The 17,001-nt window shown below is 39.6% G+C and overlaps 1 protein-coding gene across 7 annotated transcripts in view; it reads right to left on the bottom strand.

Moving 5' to 3' along the window:
* NCOR1 (nuclear receptor corepressor 1) overlaps positions 1-16,552 on the bottom strand; it is a 100,205-nt gene extending 83,653 nt beyond the window's left edge. For all 7 annotated transcript variants that reach the window (XM_067565852.1, XM_067565855.1, XM_067565853.1 and 4 more), the window contains exon 1: positions 16,424-16,552. The gene's annotated coding sequence lies outside the window, so the exon portion shown is untranslated. The remainder of the gene's footprint in view (positions 1-16,423) is intronic.
* Positions 16,553-17,001: the final 449 nt, after the last annotated feature.

The raw sequence follows: 17,001 nt of genomic DNA, 5'->3' as shown, positions 1-17,001 counted from the left end.
GTGATTCTGGGGGGACCAAGCCTTCCCCTTGCTCATGAAGCTGTACACTGGCCATCTGGAAGGCACCAAGGAGAGATTCAACTACCAGCTCAGCAGGTGCAGAATGTCTGTGGAATGAGCGTCTGGTAGATTGAAAGATTGCTGGCATTGTTTACTCACTAGATTAGATCACAGCAAGAAAAACATCCCAATGGTTACACCTACACGTTGTGTGCTACATAATATATGCGAGGAAAAAGCAGAAAAACTGCCACTAGGGTGAAGGGGTGAGGTGGAGTGTCTCTCTTCTGAATCTGAACTGCCAGACACCAGGGCTATTAAAGAACCCAATGTGGAACTATGTATTTGAGGATGCTTTAAAGGTTCATTTTCACAGTCAGCCACAGTAGCGTTCTCTGACATCCGTCTTGTTTAATTAAAATAATGCATTTTGGGGTTTTTGCCTGCTGATCTATATTCTGTTGTGCTTCTTGCAAGTTATAAATACTGTTGGACCAGGGGCTTTGTCCACTGCTATGAACTGTGTTGTGCTTGCCGTATGTTTGTAAATATGGCCACATGTTTTACTGACACCAGGAATTCTGTGGTGCATTTGTAAGTAGTTTGATTTCTTGACTGCCAGCATGCATTCTGTAATACTTGATGTGAAATAAACATACTTGCAGGGAAAAAATTCAGTGCATAAAACCAGAGTGCCAACATATACAAACATTATACAAACTTTTAACATAACAATGTGGTGAAACTTTCAAAATTCCTGTTGAAAAAGTAGGTAAACATGTATGTCCATTTGTGTAAACAAAAAGTTAGTTCAATGTCATCAGTTGCAGCTAGGCATACACCAATCTGTGGTTTTCACAGGTCTCTGTATATGAAGCTGTGGTTTTCCTTGTTGTCCTCTGGAATGGAGTGGTAGGAATGATGCCACATCATATGTTGGAGGGCATATAATGAGCAGCAGCCGCTGAGCTCCCCAAACAGTACAAAGGCTGATGAGTCTAGGATTTTTGGACTTGTAGATCAGCCAGGGTCTGCATCATTTGGGTTTACTTTTTATAGTGAACTTTTTTTTTTAGTTTATAATATGGGTCTGAGAAGATCCAATCACATCCCAGTGCATCTTCTGCTCATTGTCCTCCTGACACACCCGGGCCTTTTGCCTACCCTCTCTGTCATTCTCCATGCTCTTGGTCATAGCGATTCTCCAAGACTTTTGTTCATGGTCCAATGCAGCACTGGCTTGTAGGAACTTGCAGAACATGTCCTCCCTAAGCCTCTTCCTTACCAGGGTCAGGCATTCTGTATGTGTGAAAGAGGGACCCATCAAAGCCATCACACCAAAAGCTTCTGATAAAAAAGGACAGATAGATGCACCATTAAATTTACAATCCCAGAGGAAAGGGAAAGGTAAGTTTCAAAACTCCCTTCCCTTTTCCCCATAAATACTTTTAATAAGAATTTCTTCTTGATACTTCAGCTTTCAAGCACCTCACCACAGCCCTGCTCTCCAGCTCCAGCCATGGTAGATGTGGCCTGGCATGGAGGATGGGGAGGATTGTATAGGTCCATGGACCCCCTCCCATGGGTACAAGTATAGGACAATGGCAGTGAATATTGGCACTATTTCTCACATTCAGTAGTGATTTTGGCTGAAAGCTCACCCCTGAGGGGCACAGAGGTCCAAGATGCCATTGGCCTCCCAAAGCTGCCCTGGCCTATAGGCCACTATCTTGTTTGCTGCAATGGTGCAAGGTGATCTTATAGCAAAGCGGCATGGGAAAGTGTCCTACTGCAGAAGAAGAAATAAGGATGCCATCCCTAGAAACCTTGGAGAGGATGGCAGAGTATCTCCATTCAAGTTCAACTGAGATCTCACAGGAGGATAAAAGGGACATCCTCATTTACATGGCCAAGGTGCTCCTCCTGGCCCACCAGTCTATTCCAATAAGGGAATGAAAAGCGGATGCTGACTCTACCACGGTTTCCTGTGCTCAGGTAGAGAGAGAACACACTGAATCAACATGGATGGTGTAATCAGAATGTCGGTACTGTTCAGGAATTTGTGTTGAATTCACTTCCTAATTTTATTTTCTCACAATATACCAGTAAAACTTCGAAAAGTTGATTTGTTCGTCTTGTTCACTGGGGTTGGGCCAGGCACCCTCTTTAAATGGTCACAGGGGTTGGGGGAGAAGGAAGCAAAAGCAAAAAAAATAAGGAAACGTACTTACACGAGCTCTTTTCCCCTTCATCACCAGGCTCATCTATGCTCGCCAGGTGGGACCGGCTAGACTCCTGTGGAGTTTCAAACAGGTCCTGGCTCGCCGCATGGTTGGGATCGCTGTCACATCTCCTCCCTTTTCCTCCTCTTCCTCCCTCTTCATAGCATAGGTCTCCACTCAGGCTCCCCCAAGGTATCCACCGTGGTCTGCAGGTGCCAGTGGGGTCACCACCAAGTATGGCATGAAGTTCATTGTAAATGTGGCTGGTCTATGAGGCAACACCACATTTCTTGTTGCCTTCCCTCACCTTGTGGTATCCCTGGGAAGTTCATTTGCTTTCATGTGGCACTTCTGCTAATCTGTGACATACCCCTTTGCCTGCACTCCCCATGCCATCCACTAATACGTGTCCATGTTTCTATAGCTGTACCATAGCTATGCTTGCACAGTCTCTTTTCCCCCATCACAGGCCAAGGAGAACTAATACTTCTTGCTGTTCCACACAAGAGCACATCTAATGCCTCTGTGTGTATGTGGCACCATGGTTGGGTGGACGCAAACAAAGGTGAATTGCTAGGTGTGCTTGCTAAAGATGCACAATCAGGAAAAGGCATTTAAAAAACGTGAGGTTTATTTTGGGGGGTGGGGGTAGGGAACTTGCAAGTGTTCCAGTCTATGTTACCCTACACAGTGAAGTTTAAAATTGTGAGCAGAGTGGTCACTGCTGCAGGAATGGGGGCCCTATGGAACAATGGCTGGAAGACTGTTACCGTTAACACAAAAGTCATACAGTGTCTACACTCACATTGTGTTGACTGGTCAACTGTGGCTCTACACCACTTGGGGAGGTGGTTTTACTGAATCACCATAGCAGACATTATGTTGGCCAGATACAAATTTGAGTGTAGGCACATCCATAAATAGGATGACGCAAGTTGACTTAACTTTGTAGCACAGACAAGCAGTGGAAGATGATGAGGTTGTATGAATAGTACTGAATTTTGGGGGTGTTGGGGTTGTAGTGTTTCACCCCCTTCCCCAACCCACCCTTTTTTTTTTTTTTTTTTTTTTTTTTTGGATGGACTAAGTATTCTAGAGGGATGAGGGAGATAGAAATAGGTGAGGGGGAGGAATCAAAGGGCTGAAGTTATTGCCAGGGAAAAGTGCAAGAAGAGGAGAGGATGTGGATCAAGGCAGGACCAGAGTAAGTGTAGCTACAGAGGTCACCAAAGAGAAGAAGGCAGCAACTGTGGAGAGATTAGATCTGAACTGCTAAAAGGGGACAGGGAAAGAGGAGAAGATGGAGCTGGTGGGAGTATAAAGGACAGAGAAATGGAGATACTGCAAGAAGGGGAGTAGGAGAGTTGTGGTCAAAGATCCAAGGAAACTATAAAGGAACTTAGCCAGGTGGGAAACAATCAGAAAACTAATTTAAGTTTAAATTCAAGCTGCCCAAAGTTCCTGATAGATGCCACATAAGATAGACAGTAATGTCAACAGTCAAAGTTTTAAAAGTATGAAGGCATGCTCCTGTGCTAGCTATTTGAGTTATTTGTACAAGAAAATGATTTAACAATGTTTGTTCCGAAGTGGATGATAATATATTTCCTACATGGCTAACGAACAGCTGAACAGATTTGGTTCAAACTTCCCAAAAAAGTTATTTATTGTGCAGAAACTTCTCTTGCTTGCTCTCAACCCAAAAATGGAGACTGAGAAAATTATGAGCAATTGAAAACAGGGTATTATTATAACAGAGATTGCATTGTAATCATAAAGCCTTACCCAGAAAAAGCCTACTCATTTACATAATAATCTCTCTCAAATCCTTCAGTCTCAAAGTACTTCATAAAACGTAGGCATAGAATACCCCCATTTTACAGATGGGGGAACGGGCACAGAAAGAAAAAAAAGTGACCTACCCAAGATCACCCAGCAAAGCAGTGGCAGGGTCAGGAGCCAGGTTTCCTAATCCCCAGTTTAATGTCCTAGTCACTGGACCATTGCGTCTCCCTTTCTATATTTATTCTCATGAATAAAGCCTATTCATGGGAATTTGGGCCATTAATTTGCTTCCACAAATTATGAAATCTGAAACAGGAGAACACTTTGCAGACTGTCTTGCAGTATTTTATCAACAATCACAAATTAACCTCACATCATTTGGGACATTACCCCATTTTGTAGATGAGTAAAATGTAGGCAGAGAAATCAAGAATAGCTTCGTACCACAATGAAAACTACACCACACTCCTGGAGATCTTGTATTATTTTTAAAACAACTTTGGTTAAATTGGGATATACTATAATTAATATATTTTAATGTGGTGTACATGCAACATAAAAATAGACAGTAATGTTCCTTCCTTGCACTAGCAGCTTAATGCGTGTCAGAGTTACTCTGCCATGTTTCCCTATGGCAGCAGTAAAACAAAAGCAAAACCAGATGTTTAATTGCTTTTGAATGCAGTTTCCTAGCTGACTTAATTTCTTGATAATCACTATTCTCTCAATAGAATAGCAGATATCAATCACATCATTCTGTAATTCCAAATTCTACAGAGTACAGTTAAAAGCTGATTTTGATACTTCATCATTTGTTCTTCACAAATCTAGTGCTCTGTATTCTCTTGCAAAATAGAAAGAAAAAAAGATTTGATTTCTCTGAATTGCTACTATTACATATTTTTTCCTTTGACTTCAGAACAACTCTCAAAATTAACTTTCTTTGCAAAACCAAATATTGTATCAGTAACTAAGTTAGGAACATAGTGCTTCAATTTGTTCAGTCTTCTCCAGAAAGAAAACAGGAAAAAAATCAGAAATGTTTCAACAGTGGAAACATTTAATCTAAACTGTCACAATAACTCTTGCATACTTTGTAGCATGGTTCTATTTTACAGAAAGGCATAATTTAATCAAACAACATGTAAATACCAGACCAGATTAAGAGCCCACTTATTAAACTAAAGGAGACCTATACAATCTGATTATGGTAGTATAATACAGAACTCTGCACCAATAATCTTAAAAGATCTAGTTTGCCATCAATGTGGGTAAAGTCACACAGAACTTTATTAATGCTAACAAGAGGTGCATATGTAACTGGATAACTGATAGGTCTCTAAAAGAGAGGATACATTTATTTGCCAGAAACATCCACTGGAAATGTTTCCATATTGTCAGATAATCACAGTCTACAGCCAATGAGTAATGCCTAAAAAGCAAATGAACATCTCTGAAAGCTACCCAAACACAATAGGAAATAGAAACAGTAAAAATCAGTTTAAAAAAAATCTTAATTTTTTGGTGGCATTTGGACCAATTATCTTTCCAAACCAAAATATATAATATCACATTTCAACTTTAGCTTTGTAATACAACTCCCAACACTCCAGACTGACGACAGCAGAGTTACAAACTGAGACATATCTTTACCAGTTTCAATCCCTTGACAAATAGTATTTACAGTCATATCTATTCCATGCAAGTTATCAGCCCTGCAGTCACCAGTTTCCTTACTGATTATCAATGGAGTCATAAGACGGCTATTCAAGAAAAACAGCAATGAAGAATTTGAGTTAGAAAAACCCAAAACACTGAGATAGTTAGGACTTCAACTGATCTCTGTTTCTGACCGCTTAGTTTTAGAACAAGAAATTTCCCTGCTAAGTTTTACAGAATGGGAAAACCAATAAATACACTTTGTTATAGAAACATTAGCATAAGAAGCCAACTCAAAACAGTGTGCTCTTTGCTTTAACTCAGGAACCAATCAGAAGGTTGGTTTCCAAGCATACATTGGTTTATACTGTGCTTTATATACAAGAATTGCAGGATATGTGCACGCACGCTCTCTCTCTCAACTCTACTTTTCATCTTCCGTTTATATTGCTTCTATAATCAGGTCTAAACTTCATACCCAAAAGATTCTACACTAAGGCCTTGTCTATATGGGGAAATTGACCAGAATAGTTGTTGCCAGATAAACTATTGCAGAAGAGTTCCATGCGTGGACACTACTCAGGAATAAAAGTCACTTTATTCTAGAATAATTACTCCACGATTATTCCAGAATAGTGTGTCCACATGGCGAGTTATTCTGGAATAACTATTCCAGTCAATTTCCCGAAGATAGACAAGACCTAAGAAAAGTTAGATAAGCCATTTAGTCATAGCAACCTTAGTTATAGGTAGCTCCTTTCCCTCAATATTTCCCTCTCAAACCAGCAACAAATATGAGGATTCTGTTTACTAAGATTAACACTAACAGATGGTGTGTGTATGTGTATCAGTGCAGTACATACTATATTACAGACTTCCTGTCCTGACAGGAACTTTTCCTTATCTTATTGAGTGTTATCATTTCAGTAGCAAAACTGAATTTGACTGACGTTTGAAAAAGGGTAATTTCAGTCTCAGTTTTTGTGGTAGAATGGGTAAAGTTACTCATCCTTTTGGTGCTAACAAGAGCTGTTCTTGGACAACAGAATGTAACTGATTTGTAACCACCTGACAAAGCAGCCCCCTTCCTGAGCTACCTGAAAACAACATTTTTATAGCTTAGAAATGATACACTAAGTTTTATTTTTTAAATTATGAAAACCTGACCTGAACTCTATGCCCTGTATAATTAAAAATAATTAAAAACGTTATCAAAAACCTCAAAGATCTCCCTGCTTACCCAAATATACTGTTATCCCCTCTCCATCCTGCAAACCTTTTTCTAAGAAAACTGGGGGAAATAATATGAGCTCTTACAGACTGCACTGAAGGTCACCTGATGCGGACTTCCATGGCCCAAGAACTGGCAAGTACCAGGCAAACAGTTCCACATGAAGTCCCAGGACTGAAAATCAAAGAAATGTTTCTTGGGGAAAAAAAATGTATATTTTAGTCCCCAGTCTCAATCACTCTTCCTGGGGCAAAAGGAGTTGGAAGCAAAAAGACAATTTACTGAGCACCCACTCTGGGCTGGTAGGAACAGGGAAAAGGTGAAGACTGGGAACCAGGGGGGACATTTATAAATCATTTGGATTTCTATTTGTTATAGTAAATCCAACTGAAATTAATCGATGCTGCAGAACATCACTAGACTAAAGTCAATAACCACTATCAATTACTTATTAGGAAGGAACTATTACTGTTCTCCCAAAAGAGATAGGTTCCTGGTCCATGACTAGGGCTCTAGGCACTATGATAATACAAATAAATACCAAGTATCCTATTTGAGAGCAGCGGTGATGTGGGAAAACACAGTCAAGAAATTAAATAATGAGCAAAATACAAATTATTTGCTTTTAACTGCAGGTTTGGAAGGGTAAGGTTGAGCCCCATACTATGTGATATTTGTACATTATTGTCTACACATATTGAGAGTTTTGCTTTAATCCTTCACAGGAAGTTACAGTTTATGGGCAGTCTGAACTATGGAATAGTACACATTTTTGTTTACCACAATAAAGTTAGGATTCTCCTAATTGCATTGTAGCAGACTATTAAACTAAAGGACATATGCTGCCTTCAATCCACTGCAGAACTCCCACTGAGGCCAGTAGGACTTGTGTCCACAAAGAGCAAGCACATTATACAACTCTGCTCCTTTTGGGGTGTCTTCCATTTATCTTAATTCATTCACAGTAACAGAATCTTTTCTTTTCTGACCATTTCCTTTGGATATAATATTTAGCATTTAGAAAGTGGTTCTCTTCAGAACATTTTAAAAACACTCATTAACTCTTCACAATATTCCTGTGAAAGCATATAAGGCTAAGTAGTAATTTGCCTATTTTATAGAAAAGGAAATTGGAGACGTCAAGTGGACTCGCCCAACGCCAGTAATCAGTAGAAAAAGACAGGATCAAAATTGGTTTCAGTCACTGTTCTCTCACTATATATCTATCTATTTACTGGACATGGTAGTTATTTTCTTATAAGTAACAAAATGTGTACATACAGACACACACACACAAGCAATGTTCAGGCAAATTAAAAACTCCACATAGGATTCCTAATATAAAGTAGTATAATACTTACGGTTTCCAGATATCAGATCCTTATCTTACAAGATTATATAACAAAATCTCTTGACGTAATTACGTTAAGGAAAGAAGAAAAGCTGCTACCCAACTGTGAAATAAAACTCAAGTTTACAAAAAGATTCCTGAAATTTTGGCTGGGTAGGGGGAAAAAATTAAGACTCTATCCTCTTTCCCCAATGAAAGCTTTGACTACGCAGTTATCTTTGCAAATCCATGAACTGCCCTTTTACAGTTTACTGTAGGTTAGTAGCTGTAGCCAGTGGGGAACATTAACTTCTTAATCAACAAGCATGCACTTGTATCTCAATTAAAAAAAGTTATTAGGAGCATGGAGAGTCTTCCTGCAACATTTCAATCATGAGTTGTGCTTTACAAGAAGCTCTTCTTTAAGAGGACAATATTTTAACAATAGCTTTGAAGACCAAAGATGCTTTACTCCAGAATGCCCATCCAAGACTAACTACAGATTATGTTTGATTCACATTCTAGGTGACATGAGAAGAAAACAAGGTAGACTATTATAGCCAGTGATCAGAACAACAAAAGCTAAAGGCCATTACAGCAGCCAAAAATAAGATGTCATGTATTAGCCATTATCAGCAAATATGGAACATCAGCATGACTTTTCAGCTACACTAAGACTGCAAAATTTTATATATATATATAAAAACGTAAATATAAAATTCTGATTTATGAACAAAAAGTTTGCAGGAACACAGAATACTGTCAAACTCCTAACACCAATAAAATACTTCTGAAATGTTATTCAATCTTAATATTAATAATTCAAGTGTAACTAAGAACTAATGTTTGCTGCAATTCTGAAAGATGAATACTAGTTGTAGGTTACAGAATTTGGACCAATTTTACAGGATTTTTAAACCTATAATATAATTTAAATAATCAATTTCTGGAAAATAACTATTAAGTTTTAAAGTAGTGTTCCACCAAAGCAACAGTTATGAGTTAATAGGATGTAATGTACAAATGCTCTTATCCAGCAAAATTTCACTCTAATCTCCGTGCTGTAATTTAGCAACTTTTATTTAACATCCTAATGTGAACAGAAATGCAAGACTTGAGCTAACTGAAGCTATGAGGTTTTAAATGGAAGACCACATGAAAATTAGGCCATACAATGTCTGAAACAGAATCTGTTCCTAAGAAAAGAGAACTCAGACTGTATTAACATCTCTTAAGTAGTATCTAATCAGTCATTCTCTTGCCTTGAAAAAAAGGATGCTGTTCATAGAATAGTACATATCTCAAAAAAAAGTAAACATTTACAGAGTCAGGCCATTGGCTAGTAAGCAAGAGGCCTAGTTTAGTTTCTAGTTTCTCATTTGCTGGCTGCAGAGGCAAAACACCTCATCCCTCTTCAACCACGCCTGTGGCTAATGAAGGACTGGCACTCATATAACCTGAAGGAACTCCCACTCAGCTCTCCTTGGCCAAGGAAGGTCACCACAACAGGAAACCAGGAGATCAGTGGAAGTTCTCCACTCAGTGGTTGGAGAGAGGGGTGTAAACATTGTCTTGATTAAACTATGATTAAATTTGTGGTGGGTAATGGATTAGGTACAACCAATGAGGGAATAATTTGCTGTCATTAGGTGTTATGGTTTTAAAATTTCATATGAATTTTCACTACAAGCATGCAACAGTAGACAGCTTTCATTCTGAAGATATTTTATGCATTTCCTGGTCTCCTCTCTACCACATTTCCACTCCCATTGGTTCCAAATGGGAGAAGAGCATATAGCTGAATAGAACCACAAAAGAGAATCCCCTCAAACTGAAAACAAGAAGCCACGCTAGAAAAATTGCTATCTAGAAAATAAGTAATAATAATCAGTCCAAATAGCATGATGCTAAAGTTCATAGAACCTTGTATTTGAACATGCTGAATTGCTCCTGTTTAATTTGGGCTTAGAAACATGGTGTTACATGATCTAATCTCAAACCTCATAAATAAGAAATACACTACCTGATCATCCTTCCTGTTTGAGAGAGACAGTCCGCTTTTTCTATGCTTGACCAACAGCTTAGGCACCTATCAAAACTAATTATGATATATAAGGTTGTTTCTCCGCTGACAGGCCATCTCTAGCTAAAACTGCTTTTAAATAAAAGTGACATGCAGGAAGTTTGCTGTGTGGTCACAGTTCTCCAACGCGCATCCTCCTACCATGCCCCATTTCTCCCTATAAAGGATATCAAAAGTACCAGATTTTAAAGACAATTTGAATTTGACCACTAAAGAGATCTTGACTCCACAAATTATGATGTACTATTAATAATAAATTTAACATTTCAGGAGAAAACAGAGGTTGAGGAGCAATCATATGCAGACTAACCATTCAATATTGCCCAAAACATTAAGCCAGAGGATCAGAAGATTGGAGTTCTTTTGAGAAGCCCACCAACTAACACTTGGAATAGACCAAAAAAGATGTTTAGATCAGTAGTGTTTATTGCTTTAAACAATTTTCTGAAGAGAAATTTTAATTCAGAATATGGAAGATGCTCACTAATGCCAGTTTATACAATGTGAAACTTAAGTTTTTCTGACAATTATAGGCTGCCTGGTAATACACCATAATTAGAGGTAGAAGAATTTAAAGCTATGACAGCCATTGAAATTATTCCTGTTGTAAATATACTTTTGCCCAACAGTTTCAAACCATAAACTGTTAAGCAGCGGAGTTTCTTCTTTAAATGCAGCAAATATTTAAACCAGTTTTTATAAGTAACTTATTTAAAAGGACTGTCTTACACATATAATTAATAGACTGAAAACAGTCCTTTAAAAATCTGATTTATCCCCACAAAACCAAAAAAATTAAAAGTTCAAATAGCTATTCCATTCTGAAGTCACCTCCTACTTCAGCACAGGTAATTTATCACAGAACACTGTAAGACCACTGCAATCATTCATTCACACTGGGGCAAGTTAAGAATAAAATAGCACTCTCCAAATGTAAATCCCATTGCCTCCAACGGCTTGTTAAATTAGGTCGAATAATAGATCTTGAAATAACTTTCCATTTAGTTTTCATATAAAAGTGTAACTTTCAAAAATCATAGCCTTCCATTAATACCATAATAATCTCCATCATACACAGTATCGGGCACTCTACCCATGAAATTTATGAGATTAACACTTCAGTATTTTTTTTAACACTATTAAGGTCTACATTTAAAGAGATAAGAAACTACAGAATCTTTACCATTAACAAGTATAGATAATTGTCTTGTCGAGAGATACCAAGGTCCCACTTCTACATGCCTTTGCATATCAAGCATGCAGTGTTTGACAGAGCACAGAAGCAAAGGGAAATACAAGTTCAGTTGGGCTCAAGACAGTCTTACACTCTAGATACATATAAATATTCCTTAATATAAGCATTTTAAAGTATTTAAAAGCAATACCATATTTCTTGTCAAATACTCTATACCAAATTAAAAAGTGGTATGCCAGAGAAAAGGATTTATTTCTATTTACTATGTTCAGTACTGAGTTTGAGGCATGCGCTATGTAACAGAAAGCATGAACAGGTACACATGCAACCCTTTGGGGAGACTCAGATCACAGATTCCAAGGTAACCACAGCAAATTACAAACTATGACCCAGATCATGCATTGTGATCAGTAGAGACACTATGCTGATAGTGTGACAAAAACTAAATAAGGCCACAAGTTTTACTCTTCTTACATGGACAGCCAGTATATTAGAATAAAAAGCATCTAATAATTAGACAAGATTTTTAAAAAAAATATATTAATCCAACATAAAAATTTACAATGGATATCAATCAAGAATGTGCTCTTTTTCCATTTAAAGTATTTCTCCTAAATCTTGTCATGACTAAGAATACTAATTAGTTGCAGAGCAAGTTGTGTTTTTACACGATTACCCACTCCTCCCTTTTCTGGGGGGAGGAGAAGGATAGAGTTTTGTAATTGTAATGAATTTAACCTTTTAATGTCTCCAAATAAAACAAGAGTCAATAGGTATGCACTTTTAGCATGAGGGAAAGTTAAGTTAAAACCATGTTCAGTATTTGTTAGTAAGCTGCCTTGAAATGAGTATACTTTCATACATGGTTTGCAACATTGTTGCCCTTCATGGCAGCTTCAATAAAGTCCCTATGAGAATTCTGCTGGTAACTTCCTAAAGAAATTTTTCACAATGCATAACAAATTACCCTACAGCAAAAAAATACTGTGGAAACTAATTTTCACTCCTTCCTCAGGGATAAGCACATACAGTATCACTTAAAGATGACTGCAGACAGGATTAACCCAATTCACTTCCCCTGAAATACAACTAGCAGAAGGGAACCATAGGATGACTTTAAGAAAGCATACCACTATGACGGCCAAGTCTTCTATTTCTTTTACTCCTCCCCCCAATTTTTTATTGTTCCGAGAAATTGCACAATAGGATTTTTTCAGAGGTTGACTGATGCACCTTTATACAAATAGAAGATTCTATTTTGCAATAACTTTTGAAGTCATAAAAAGGTGAAGGCAGTCACTTAAAAAAAAAAAAAAAAAAAAAAAAAAAAGCCACACAAACCAACATCCTCCTCAAACATTAAAAAACAAAAACACTACCTATCAAAGCAGTCTGGGACTAATTGGGCAGCGCTGTTTAAGTGATTTGGACACATAATGATTAAAGGACATGCAAGTTTCCTCCTAGTATCCTGACAGATCCTTAGTTCCAAGGTAAACTGGAATTTTCTGCATGAAGACTAACACTACAAGGTGAAGCTCCATGGGGTCCAGGTGAACACAAACTTGTGATTTAGAAGTGAAAGTGGAAAATAATCAAGGCAACATATGGGAGATTTTAACATCATATAAAACATCATTGCTAGACAGAGAAGCAGAGAGAGAGAGTTTCATTGTAGGAGGGAAATGTATTGAGCACATTCCTGACTATTTGCATAATTTAGAAATAGCCCAAAGTAAATATTTACAGACAGCTACGGTGCACTGGTCAGAATTTTCATCTAGATCATTTACAGTGAAAGGACTATGTGGCACATGAAGTTAATTTATTCATTTTTCACTTGTGACTTTGGTTCAGATTTGACTCAAGTTCACAAATGGGTTTAAGAGTGTCAGACTAGTATTCAGGAAACATTTGTTCATGTTATAAAACCACTGAAGAGGTAGTATTCTTTGCTTAGGATTGTACTGTGCTGCATTTCACTGGCACGCACTATACTTTGCTTCCAACTTCAATGATCATTACAATTCAATTTTTTTAAAAAGTTAATCATATATATTAAAAGAAAATTGGAATAATATTTTGGTTACTGAAAAAAATCCCTAATGAAAAAGCACATTTAAGGAGAGCACAAAAACAAAAGAGAAAGACAGGCAAAATATACTGCACACAAAAATGGCTCAGAGCTTTTAAAGAGTAATAAAGTAGATACAATAATATAAAAAAATTAGACCCACACAAAACAAAGATATGACTAACTTATACAGAGAAAAAGTTAATGTGACTGTCCATAAAAACACAGTTCTGGCTGATTAACCTATTTTTACAAGTAACAATTGAGATAACTATAACTGAAAGATTGAGGAAAAATTATCTTTTTTTAATTTATTGTGCATTTGACAGCAGTTTGTGTAGAGTCCATTCCCCTTGTCTGTGAAAGTCTCACACCCACATTAACTGGGAAGATAAATATTTTAGAAGACAGGAAGATGTAATTGTAAGGCCACAACAACTGGTGAAGAGAAACTGAAGAAAGGGATTCAGAGGCATGTGTAGCTACTGTAACCTCATTTTTTAAAATTTGATTTCTAGGTGACAGTGTCCCTTTAAATCAAAAGAGCAAAATGAACAAAAAGTTTGCATTGGAATTCTGTAAGTTCCAGAAAGTCTGAGTAGGATGACAAAATAAGTAACCTGCACAGGTTCTGAGAGCATTTGAATATATTCATCTCTATCCTACTAAGACTATTTTATATTTTAGCATCAGCAAACCCTTCATTACATGTTCAAAATACAGTCTAGTCAACCATTGATATCTGTATTGTATTCTAACCTGCTGAATAAGTTAGACTAAATAGGAAACAAACCCTTCTTCATTGCAGTACTTTCTCTGTCCACTTCCAAATGCAAGTTATAACTGCAATAGCAAGAAAGCCCCCAAATGTTGTTCATTCCTAAGCATCAATAATATGCTTAGATAAGCATTAATAAGTAAGGCCCTACTTAATTTGCAATATTGCAGAAATTGCAGATCCCGCATGGCGGGGCCTCCTGCTGTCAGCTTTTCCAAACTACCACAAATAAAGGCCCATTATTACTTTTCCACAATTTTCCATGTCTTGTCCGCAACTCAATTGCAATTATTTAACAATCATCCCGCAATTCAAGTAGGGTCTTATTAACGAGGAATATAATGCAATACACTTTCAAATGGAAAACAAATGACCTTGCAGATTAATTTATAGCAAAACTTCAACCTTGTCAAGGAACCTACAACTTTTCTATATGAGAGAGCAATGGCAAAACAAATTAACCGCACATTCACAAATAACTGCAATTGAAAATAGCTACAAAAGAATCCACGCCTCTCAACTTTTCTAGCCTTAGGACAAGTTTGTACCTTCCCCCAGCACAAACATACTAGATTTCAGCATACTAAAAATCCACTTCAAATATTATATACTTCTTTTTCAAATCTCGTGGCTGTTTAGTTAAGGAGGAATGGCAAAACACTGGAGTTTTACTATGCAATTTAAGGCCAACAAAAAAAAAAAAAAGAATTGAACATAGTCCTTATGTGAACAGAAGCATACTACTTTAGTATCTTTGTATTCAGGTCCTTAGGCTGTGCTCATCACCATATTATCATTATGATAAAAAGAGAATATAGCACAACTTTTCCTCAAATAATAAAATCTATAACAAAAATAAAACGAAATATATAAATCCAGTATAGCTCCAGCAGTCATTACCCATGACTCCCCAGGTTTAAAATAGCATACAATGTAAATATATTGACATAAATCCCTCCATTCCCAGTTAGTTCACTAGTGATAAAAGGAAATATCTGCAGCCTGGATTCACTACTCTTTTTTCACATAGGTTACATGGTTCTTTGCAATGATGAACAAGTAAAAGGGATTGTTAAAGACCTCCTTTTTCTAAGCATGAACAACAAGAATTGCAGACAGCAATAACATAGTTTATTCAGAACCGCATGTGTATTTAAGCTTAATAATAAGTCTGTGATAAACTGGACTGATGACCAGTTACAATTAACACAATATACTTATATACAATAGCAATAACCAGTTTTGAAGAGTAGTGAGTAGGCACAGAGTTTTCTACCATCAAGTCTGGACAATTCTAGACTAAGCCACTTCCACATTGTGCCCTGCAACACTGACAGAGATGACAGAAACTCGGGATGTCCACAGACCCTAAATCACAATTCAGGGTCAGCATCGGCAGCAACCCCGCCCCCACCCCAGTGTGGGACCATGGCAGGCAGCTCTGGGGCAACAGCTGCACTTCCAACCTGCAGCTTCTGCAGACAGGGACATCTTCAGACACTAACTACAACGAGCAATCCCACGCGCCTCTCCACGTTTCCAGATGGTTGAGTTTTCTGCACTCCCCCCCTCCCACAGAGGGACCGACAGCCAGCACTGTGATGCTCTGGAATGTCTCCAGTAACCTCCGGGCAGCGGCCAGCCCTGCTACACCCCAGGCCTCATCCCCCAACACCGACCCCAGCGCCGCTTCGTGCTCCTCCCTATTGCCCCCACCTCCCCACGCGCCATTCACAGCTCACCCCCACCCCCCTTACAGGCGAGTCTCTCTAGTACCCCCCCCGGCTGAAATCCCCTCCAGACCCCCCCTTCCTTCCTCTGAACCCCACCCCTCCCCCACCCGGCCCCTCCCATGCCGACCCCTCCCGCTCTCCCCGCCCCACCGGTCCGAGGGAGCCGAACGTTACATCGCCCGTCTGTCTGTCTGTCTGCGGCGGGGAGGGAACGGCCGGGAGCCCTCGCCTCCACCCCCTGCTCTTTTCAGCTGCCGCGCTAGGCCCCGATGCCCGAAAGGGCGGCGCCACCTGCCCCAGTTGCCCGGCGACACCCACCCCCGCCCTTCTTACCGGCAGCGCGGCGCTGGAACTGGGCAGGCGGCCGCTCTGACTCGGGTCGGGACTCGCGGACTCTCTCACCTCAGCCTCAGCTCCTCCACCGCCACCATCTTGTCTCCCCCTCCCCCCCGAGCTCAGGCGGCTCCTCCCCCTTCTTGCCGGGTCCTAACAGCTACATAACAAACCCGCAGAGCCAGAGCCCCGTTTCCCGCCCCCCCTCGGGGCAGATCACACACACTCAGCCGTCTAAGCGTCTCCGTTGGAGCCCTACTGACACCGGCCCGGGTCCACCCGTTACCGGGCAGCGGAAGGAGGAGTGTCATTATACTCCTGCCAGGACCTTTCGGTCTGTGCAGCGGTAAAGAGCCCCCCCCCCTCCCCGCGTCTTGAGGGGAGGAGGGGGTGTCCGCCCGGCCCGCGGCATGGCAGCAGGGCAGGCTCGCGCAGGGACGGGGGGGGACGTTGGCTGTGGGCAGCCTTCGCCAATCAGTGGGGAGGGCAGAGCCATGACCACAGGGGCGGGCGAAGGCGATGGGGCACCCGCCGTGGGAAGGAGCGGCGGGGCCCGGGGCAGGTGCCAGCCGTCGCTA

The sequence above is a fragment of the Emydura macquarii genome, unplaced genomic scaffold (genome assembly GCF_026122565.2).
Source record: "Emydura macquarii macquarii isolate MOO-44397 ecotype Brisbane River unplaced genomic scaffold, CSIRO-AGI_Emac_v2 contig_2699, whole genome shotgun sequence".
Classification (NCBI taxonomy): domain Eukaryota; kingdom Metazoa; phylum Chordata; order Testudines; family Chelidae; genus Emydura; species Emydura macquarii.
The sequence above is the reverse complement of the archived record's forward strand: the minus strand, read 5'-3'. Positions and strand labels throughout refer to the sequence as shown.